The sequence below is a fragment of the Hippoglossus hippoglossus genome, chromosome 5, assembly GCF_009819705.1.
Source record: "Hippoglossus hippoglossus isolate fHipHip1 chromosome 5, fHipHip1.pri, whole genome shotgun sequence".
Classification (NCBI taxonomy): domain Eukaryota; kingdom Metazoa; phylum Chordata; class Actinopteri; order Pleuronectiformes; family Pleuronectidae; genus Hippoglossus; species Hippoglossus hippoglossus.
In genome coordinates this window covers 22,025,167-22,036,233 of record NC_047155.1, presented here as the reverse complement: position 1 = coordinate 22,036,233, position 11,067 = coordinate 22,025,167, and positions in this window count along the sequence as shown.

Genomic DNA, 11,067 nt, shown 5'->3' with positions numbered 1-11,067 from the left:
GTAAATGCCCCATGATGACACAAAACAAACTATTCACACCCAATCATTTTGAAAGAACAATGCCCAGTGGGAAAAGTCCAACACTTGACTAATGGTGTCACTTAATTACTAAGTCACTCACGAGCATATAGGGATGAAAGGCTGGACGGTGGCTGGTCCAACGTCTGGTTTTGAATTTCTGAAAGTGCGGATCTCCTGGGATTTTCACACACAACAGTCTGTAGAGTTTACTCAGACTGGTGTAAAAAACAAAAAACATCCAGTGGGCAGCATTTCAGTGGACGGAAACACCTTGTTGTTGAGAGAAGTCCAGCCGTTCTCCCTGGACTTGTTGGAACTGGCAGAAAGGCCTCTGTAACTCAGATAACCCCTTGTTACAGCTGTGGAGAGCAGAAACGCATTTCAGAATGAACATGTTGAATCTTGAAGTGGAGGAGCTACAACTGCAGAAGATGTCAGATTGTACTTGTCTCAGCCCAGCACATACATCTGTGGCTGCAATGTGCACAGACTCGACAACACTGGAAAAACAAAGCCTGGTCTGATGAGTCGCAGTTTGTGGTGAGGCCGCAGATGGCAGGGTCAGAATTTGATGGTGTGGGGAAATGTTTTCTTGGCACATTCAGGGCCCTTAATACCAATTAATCATCGTTTGAATGCCACAGCCGATCTAATTTACTCATCTTCTAATGGCTACTTGCAGTAGCTCAATACACAATCTCACAAAGTTACCAAAAAAGTAGTCGAACTGAGTTTCTCCTGCCAGCCCCCCAGTAAAAATCCAGCATAGTTTTCCAGCTGAGGCCATGTGAGAACACAGCAGGAGATTCTCCGGAGGATTCACAGCAAACAACATCTAACGTGATGGACCCAAAACTGAAGAAAACAAAGATTACAAATATCTCAGGACAAAAACGATAACAAAAACGATTCCAGAAGAGACGGACAAAGATGCCAACATGGAAAGACAGCAGCATGTCTGATGGTGCTCCAGTAGCTGAAGATCAAGCAGAGTTTGATGAAGCTGAAGCAAGAGATCGTTCAGTGAGGATCGATGTTGTACAGCATGCAACATGTTTGTGCGAGTTTTTAATGAAATTTCTTTGTGAAATGCCACTTGAAAGCTGTGTAGTGTCCCTAAAAAGTGCCCTGTGATTGTATATATACATGTTTTATGGCTGTGTCTTTGGCTGTTGAAGAGATGACGTGATCGGAGTTAAAACCACAGGATAATATGAAATGTAATAAAAACCTATCTACGCAGCTCTGTCATTTTCATTTCAATATCACTTTCCTCAGTTACGTTGGTTTCTATTTCTATAATTCAATAAACACATTTCTTCTCTGAGTCACTGGAGGCTTTGATTCAACCTTGATAAATGTCCCTTCAATAAAAACCCATGAAAATGCAATTACATCGTAGACATGTCTTATCACATACATGAGATGCTGTATATGAAATGGATAAAGATCTGGTGTTGCTGTGCATAATACTTCCTGCCTATGACATCTTAATTAGCAGCATTTGCACTCGTTCACCACACTGAGCGTGTATGATAAAGTCCCCGAGTCACCAGAGTCTGCTGGGACTTAGTTCTAATGGCTGTTCACTATTTCTCATTCTGTGACTGGTTTCGCTGCAGGCCTTGAAGGGTTTGTTCCTCAAGTGCAGAGGTCAGACCGTGACCCTGTCAAGCCTATATCACCTGGGGGATTTAACAGAGAGTGGGACTGGTGGTTTGGCATCGATGGAAGTACTCTGGAAGCCCCTGAGAGAGTGTGTATTGGTGTGGTGTGTGTGTTTAGCGTTTACACACTACTGGTCAGTTTTAGCAACATTGCTAACATTTTCCAGCATGTACAGTATTTCAATTTACAGGATTGAATATCTCTGTGTTTCTGTTATTAAGGCACAGAACAAGTAGACCAATTTCTTGGACTCATTCAGCCGCCCCAACACTCTTATGATCTTCTCTCTACATAAAAAAATCTGCTGTTCAGAAAGTTTGTTCCAACAATGTTGCAGAAGTTCCCATGTTTGTGTTGCGGGTACAAGGTGTTACAGTCTGGAGACTGTGCTGCTCTTCCATCATGTGAAGCTACGGTACTTTTCTTCCAATGTTTTGGGTTTCAGGATGAATTCTTGACCAACCTTCTTTTGTTACTGGTATTTTTCTCAACATTATGATGAAAATAAACAGTACTATACTTCCTGCAGGTCATTATTCCTTGGATAACCTGGGTGGAGTAACATAGTCTGCTCCGACAGTTTGTTTGTACAGACAGACAGTAAGAACTTGCATCAACGTTTAAGGCTTCTTTTACTTTATTCTTGCAGAAAAGCATTTTTTCTATCAAAACTAGTAAACTTTTTTTAAACCTTGGGCAGTTAACCCATTTTTCATTTTAAGCCACATCCACAGTACTACATTTTCGTTTTAAAATGTATCAACTCTGCTACGGACATGCCTGGCGTCCACTCTACTCCGGAATTGTAGAGCCACTAAAACGGAGAAGATTGAAAACGCTGCTGGCCCCGCTTTAATTTGAAAACTCTCGGGCTGCAATCTAGTCTCGACGAGCAGAAACGGAGATGTTTGGAACAGTGACATGCACTCACAACTGCTGATACTGTTTCAGTCACGATGTAGCCTTTGCTGATTCATCAGGCTCCCATCACATGGCCCTCTTCTCCTGGAAGAGAACAACCAGTATTAGCCTCTAGTGTAAAACACAACATAGATAATCATTTACAAGCGTTGCTGACCCTTTTGTCCTTGTTGTGCGATCTGCGCCAATTCTGAAAATAACCAACTGCTTCCTGTGTACACCAGCACACACATGCCCAATGTACATGAGAGCTCACATGATATGTGTTTTCAGGTGTAGATTAAAACTGATGCAAAGCCAAAATGCTTGTGTGGACAATGCCGTAGTCGCATAGAACTCAAAATGTACTCGTATGGATGTAACCTTAGATGAATCCACACCTAATTTATGTGAAGGCATGGATGGGCATGCAGACAACACACACATTCTTCACTGTATCAAAAAACCGAAACAGCACCACATTCTGTGGCCTCTAAGATGACCTTAAAGTAAGTTAAAAACTGGAATATCTCTATCTATGTGGGGAGATATTGATTCAACATCCGTCGGTCAACATCTGTAAGGCCGAGGGATTGAATCCTATAATCGAACATCATATGCTTCTCAAAGATCGAATTTAGAGCTGTAGGACTGCATCATATTATACAGGCATTCCTATTACTATGTCTGCCTTCTGCAGGGGATAAACACAACAACAAACACTCCATCCCCCATCCACATCTCTCCACCTCCACCTCATAATATAAGAGAAATCAATTGGAATTCACCTGAGAAATGAATTACCTGCTGCGTGCAAAGCTCCTCTCCGCTTTTCATTCCGAATCACCTGAGAGGCCAAGAGGTGAACTGTGCCATTATATTACAATGGCAGCACAGCTATAGACAGGGGCCAACCCTCCTTTTATAAAAACCTAATCTCCATGCTTCTGAATGTCCTTTGATTGGTGACCTTTAGAGCTGCAGGGCAGGCTCCGTGTGACCTTGTAAGATGACTGCTCCACCCACCCTCTACTTGAATGGCTCAGTGATTAATGTCCTGCCCTCATCTTTTACTCTATTACTGCTTTAATCTGTCACATCGTGTTCTCCGCTTCTTAAAAAAGTTTGTGTAATGTCTGGAACGCCTTATCTCATTCTGGCCATCACTTGTTGCTTTATAAAGGTGCACCGTCCAATTATTCAGTGATAACAATAATGTAACTTCGAAGGCGCTGATTAAATTCCAGTCACTCCCCTGTCAGTGACTTTGTCACAAGGCTATCTATCCAAAGACTTCTTTAATCTGATCGCTTCATGTGGATCGCAAGTGGATTTTCGTGCCTCTCTGAGCCCCCGCTACTCATGTTTTATTAATGTCATATGCTGTCGAGTTGGGCTCTCCTAACTGACTTACCAAGTCATCCCTTTCCTTGTCACAAATCAAATTAGCCCAGGCTGTGATTAATCATCAGGCAGAGCACCCAGTGAAAGGGGGCTGACACCTTATTAATTTCCTTAATTACATCTTGTATTAGGTTTCAGAATCGTCCTGTCTAATTATCCTGCCTTTGACTCCCATCTCTTTCAACCTGGCTACACAAATTATTTGTGCAACCAGGGGTATTTAAATGGGTTTCATTTAATATAGGTGAGCGTGATTAATGTAATAAAGACGTGTGTGTGTGTGTGTATGTGTGTGCGTCAGGGACAGGCTTGAAAGTTGGGTCATGCACCATTTTACACACCAAGTGTGGAGTTGTGAAGTTTGGGTTTTAGCAAATTTTACACCAGGAATTATTTATCAGTGTAATCTCTGATTTTGCCATATTAAAGTGAATAAATTGTGGAAAATAAGAGCAGAAATATTCTTGTGTATCTTGTATATTTCACAAAGATTTAAATCAAAGGCTGCCTTGCTGTCAAGAAAAGAGGATAATTCATTTTAGGCTTAAGGTCTTTGCACATCGAGGGCGACGTGAATAAATGGAACAAAGGAGCAAATAATTCGGAGGCAAATTTCAACGCATCTGACGAGTCAGATTAAGTGCGATACGTTTTAACGAATAAATAATATGGATTAAAAAAATCGCCCCTTGGGAGAAGGAAGATGGAATTAACATCAAGCAATGAATGATGATTCTTTTACTTAATAAATACAAAGACAGATGAAACACCTGTGTGCACCGAATAGTGATGAAGAGCTCGGTTCTGTTTCCAGCTTCAGGATGTATTTCAGAATGTCTGTCGGACAGTTTGAAAAACTGCTGCAACAGCTGGCACGGAGATGGTCGATTTTTCTTGAGACTTTAATTTGATGAAGGTGTTTGTAAACAGTACCAGCTGTGCATGTTTGGCTAATTCATTTTCTTCTACAGGAGTTGTGTTGCCTGTTGCTTAATCCCAGTCGACTCTCCTATATCTTTTAAAGTAATATAAAGTAAAACATGATATGATGTGAAAGCTTGCATTGACTGGATGCAGGTACAAAATATGGAAAGTCTAAATATAACATGAGTATTAATAAAATAAAAGTGTACAAAAGCCTTTACGTTTCACATTATCATCTTCACACTAATACAAAAACCATGTTCTTAAATGCACAACAGAATCTGTAAAGGGTTACTATACAATTTGTTTTATTTATCACGTTAATAAATATTACTTCTGCAGCAAAAAAAAAAAATTCAATCAGCCAAATGATCAACACAATTCATATGAGCTGGTGGATAGGCTCGCAGAGCTTTGCTGCCACTATCATTATTTGTGTTTAGAATGCAATTCTGAAGGAGCTGAAATTAGAAAAGAGAGATTATGTGGCTGAGTGCACACGCTGCCTATGAATCATAGGAGAAGGACTGTGCTGGTTAATCGATGACACAGTCCAGGCATTCCTTTACCACGTTGTTCATATATAGGGAGCAATTTTAAATAGTTTAGCTCGGAGCACTTGAGGAAAATGCACTGCCAGTGTTATATGAAATGAGAGCTGTGTCTTGGGGAGTCCCTGAATGGGCCTGCAGTGGACTGGGGATCACAGTTTCTCTGCAGGTGAACCTTTCACAGTAAAGCTTTGATATTCATGTGAACCACATATACCTGCTGGAATTAATGAAGCATGGTTGTCCCTGCTGTTGTACTTATCATCAAGATGTAGGCTACATTGTAGACAATTAGTAGCATCACATCAGGGGTAATTTGAAGCAGTCGCTGTGCAAGTCTTCAGTCAGAGTTGAAAGGTGCACACCACTGGCAATCAAAGGCCATGTTTTAAGCCTAAATGTCCACCGGAAGTAGCTAAGCTAGTGGACTATAAGCTACATGATGGGGTGTCAGAGGGTCTGTGAATGCACCTCGTAGGAAGAAAAACATGGGGTAAATGACACTGTTTTGAGTCGAATTTGAATGTCGGGGCTTGCAGACACTTGGATGACACCACACGAGCAGTATGGAGGCATGTTATGTTTTTTCTGTTGTTTTATTACGTCTGAAGTCTCGGTCACTTGTCAATCAAACAATCAAATATATCGGATTCGGCTGCTACAAAGTTTACCTCTGAGACTCCTAAAGTGTTTTGTTAACTCAAACACTTCAGCCACCCCTCCATCGGCATAGTGGTGGATAGATAATGAGTGAATTGTCATATTTCAGTAAACTATACCTTTAATGCAACACCGGTCAAGAGCATCACTTAACTTGAGTAGAGACTGTGCATCATTATGACAGACACACACAGTTATTATGAGTAGCCTATATTACATTATAAATGGTCTGAATTTATATATTCACATTCATACAGTGCATCTATTAGCAGCACTTTTTTTTCTATAAGGGGCAATTCAGGGTTCAGTATCTTGCCCAAGGACACTTCGGCATGCAGATGGGGAAGAATGGGATTGAACTGCCGACCTTCTGGTTGGAGGACGACCGCTCAGCCCCTCAGCCACAGCCGTCTATTATATGCCTTTCAGTCTTTCATTTTCTGATCTACGTTCATCTGGTAGAGCAGGATACAATGTAAAGTTAACTTTGAGATAGCTAGCAGAAGCTAATACAGAAAATTACCAGTACATTTTAGGAGGCTGGTGGTCTGTTGTGAAATAGGCTGCTTTAAGTACTCGTACTGTAAGTGAAAGTATTATTACCTCTGCTCAGGTTATGTTTTCCTCGTGCCTGTTTGTTGTTTTGTTTGTTTGTTTGTGTGTTTATTTATTTGTGAGCAGAATTAAACAAAAAGTGATGTTTTATAAAGACATAATGTTTGGATCTCTGGATGTAAAAAAAATCTAGCATATTTATGGTGTTGAGATCTATGAGTTTGTATAATTCTCCATGTATTATTCTATTATAGGACCTGGACAGACCTGTAGGAGTGTTTGGCCATGGTGAAGGTATATGCTCTACTGAGTTCCATTGTACTATATTCTATATTAGATAAGAAAACCCCTCATAGATCCATAAGGTACAAAGAGTGCTCAGGGCACTGTTTATAAAGAATCCTGGAGGATAAGCCTAGCTTCTTCTACGACCATGTGTTTCCCAGAGTTATATTTGTTCAGGCATCATGACCATTTTGAATTTATGTCAACCAGATTTCCTACACTCGTCACATAGTGTGTCAAAGCTGTGACCATAAAGGCTCGTCATGCACGACATCATGCCGCAATCCTCCAAACTGTCATTCACTTTGACATCAAACAGAATAGCGTGAGAGCCTATCACATAATATTGGTTATGTAGACTAATTATAATGGGCTGTTTTTATGCATGTGAACATGTCAGAAAAAGGAATGGGTTATGTATGGAGCTGCTGCAACACGATTTAATGACATCTACAATTTCCAGTTCTTAGGGAAAACAGTACAGTGCACAGCAGCACGTTTCTAACACTGGTCCGTGTGTTGTTTTTTTTTTTGCATGGTCTGTCGGTCTGTCTGTTTGCACTCATCAATGTAGCCTGACAAATAAAATACATTGTGTTGATGGCTCAGGCAGTTGCATCTCACTTCCAATGTGGATCAATGGTCATCGCCTTGAGACAGAGACACCATTCCATTTGGGTTGATAGCTTGGGGGGAAACAAGGAGGAGCAGGTAATACGAAATAGAAATAGTCTGGATAGTCATACACGGGCACTGTCATGGGAATAACATCCAAATTGATTTCTGCACCATGCCCATGTTAACATTCCACTCTAGCAGCGAGGTTTGCTATGCTGCTTAGATAAAGGAAAGCACTCTGCCCTATCGCGTGCTTGTGTGTCTGTATGCTTGTTGCTAGGTTATGGTGATTTGCCAAAACAGTGTAGGCTGATGTGAGTTTGTGAGCATGCAGTCGGGGCCGGGAGCACATTATGGTAATTCACAGTAAATTCTGCTACGATAGCCTCAACAAGACTTGCGAAATGACAACAGGTCACACACAATTGTCTCTACAGCTCATGCAGGGAACGCCAGCTTGTGTTCATGGCACCGTACAGGGTGAAGCGTGGCACTTAGATTTCACCTGCCTGAGTGAGATGATAGCATTGAATCTAAATGAGGCGTGCCTGGCCCTCCGAGGCGGCTCTGTCTTCTCCAGGTCCCAAAAAACTGTCCTTCACGATCCCCACTCGCCCTTGTGCCTCTCATTTGCATACCAGAGCACGAGGCAGCTCATTGGCTGTTCCAGTGTTCCCTGTGTCTGCGTGGACTCTCTCCATGTTCTTTAACTTCCTCCCACAGTCCAAACACATGCAGATTTGTGTTAGGTTAACTGAGACTTTAAATTGACCGTAGGTGTTAATGTGAGTGTGAATGGTCGTGATATACTGGCGACCTGCTATAAACCATGTCTACAGACTCCGCTCTCTGACTCTGAGATTAGCAGCAAATTCTGACACATAACAAATACATTTACCAAAGATTTTTTTAGATGTCAGTGCGTGTTTTCCTGTTCTATGCTGTTGTACTGTATTGTGTTTTCTTCTGTTATTTTAGTACATTTTCAATCATATGAAACTCAAAGTCTTTTATGAATTGATGCGATTGTGGTTTCCTGCTCGGAGGTTCATGACAGACAGTGATTCACTATCAAAGGCAACAATGAAAAGGACTTTTATTATGAAGTCCTTGAAGTATGATCTGATGTGGAGCCGACACAGACGTGACTGCACAAAGACATTCATCTTGAAAATGTGTGTGTGAAGAAGGTGACAGTTCTGAAATGTGTGTTTTTACATATTGTACTAATATGGACACAATGTATCACTGCAAACAAAGAGGCTTTTTTTATATTCCCCTTTAATTCAGATTGCCGTTGGGATTAATGAAGCTAAACATAAATTCAATTCAAGACTTTTTCTTTGTCACCTTCATTCACAATTCTCTCTCACTCTCCTCGCCTCTTCTAATCAGCTGGCTGCTCGATGTTTACGGTAGTCCAAACTGATTTTGCCACGATTTCAATCAGCCAATCTTGTCATTGCTGTCAAATTTACTATGTGTACTCGTGTCTGTCGCTGTCAGCTGTCACCTCCCGTCTCCACAGCCATTGCCCAGGTCAAGCTCAGCGGAGTCCATTAATCTCATCTCATTCACATCCTCAACATTTCCTGGATCCCATCAACCAGCACTTGTGTCTAGACCCTGGGGGGTTCCTATACAATGCGTGCACGCCCCCTTTCAATCTTGATGACATCACAGGGGTTTAGGCTCCAAATAGACTCATTGATACCACATCACTGTTTCAGTAAAAACAGTCAGACAAAAACAGCTTCTTCTCACAGACAATGAGACTAACTATTTGCACAATAATCTACCTTTAGTTGATTATGCCTATGATTATCTTTTTTCAATATTTTATACATATATTTTTATTTATATTGTTTTTTAAATTATCGCTCACTGGTTTTTAAAAACTGCTGCTTTGTTTGTATTGTCTTTTCACGATTTGTATGTGCACACAGGTCCTAAGAAACGCAATTTTGTTCCACTGTATGTTTTACAGTTATGGCTGGAATGATAGAAATAAACTTGAAACTTGAAAATTGATTTCTTATTGTGCATGGCAATACATTGTGTTCATGATCTTGATAGAAACACAGTAGAAATGTTAGGAGTTTAAAGTAATTCAGTGCTTACCACTGTTATGAAGGGAGGGTGCAGGGTTCAAGTTCATCATTGTGCTGGGGATCTTTTGTTAGTTTGCATGTCCTCTCTAGTCTGCATTGTTGTTGTTTTTAGCCGCTGTACTTCCCTCAGTAAAAAGACCTGCAGGTTAGGTGAACTGTGAACTAAATTGATATCTTGCAGCCTTGCAGATTCTCCCAGTCACTGGAACCACTGGGTCAGTCATGCGTTGAGCCTTTCTGAGCTGTAAAGGGTAAAGGTCATATATATACATACTATAAATATGTATGTACTTATAGCTTGGTCTCATGTAATAAACTGAATTGCTGGTGTAGAGTAGACATCCTCCAATTGAAGATAATTTAAAATTAGGATTCAACTTGAATGTATCATTCTCATTTAAAAAATTTAAAAACTTTGGATTGAGAAACAAAGGCAGAACAACAGGGACTGAAAGAGAAAGATTGCCCAAACCCAGTGACATAGCAAAACTTTTCGGTCATTGTGTAGGCAAGAAAAATGCTCTAGTTATCCTCTCTTAGGTCCAAACTTTGGCGAAGTTCACTGCAGCATACTGTGTGTGTGGGCAGGTTTGGACTGACGCTACACTGCTTTGTTTCTGGCAGGCAGCCTGAAGGCCAGGCTGCTGTTCCAACTCTCCATACAAACCTGGTCCGACAATATGAAATTTCATCTGACCTCCACTCCCAAAAAATCCTAGTTTATAGTTATAATACACATTATATACTTTTGTTCAAATATACCCACAGAAAATAGTGTTTTACCCAAATAAAACATATTCATTCATATTAATTCACACACATTTCGAAAGAATAATATGTGACTGATAGATGGATAAATCAAGAAATATATAAAAGCAGTAACACATTGCATGATCAGACTGTAAAAAAAAAAAAGAAGATGCAATGCAATGCAATATTAGCACTCAAAGGTGTTTGTCATTGCTTTCTCTTTTCTGCTCAGTCAGTATACAGGTATAGGCTTTGTAGAAAACACATACTTCTTTTTTTTGCACATGTGAAAGAGAGATTTTTAGTTGTGATGTTGTGTTATACGCCTGCAAGGTGGGTAAGGTGTTTTTATTCCCTTGTGATAGTCCCAGCAGAGTGTTCACACCATCTGTAGTGACCACAGAGGACCCTGCATCCTCTCTGCACCATGAAAAGGTCATCAAAACATCTGATTTGAAGTATTTCTCTACATTTCTGTATTATTATACAGTATTTTCTTGTCCAGTTGGAGACCTAAGCTAAACCTATGCAACTTCTCGTACACTCCCCTCAGAAATTGAACAATATATTATCTCCTTTCTCTACCTGATCCCCCTCTTTTCCTAATCGAACTCTTGGTC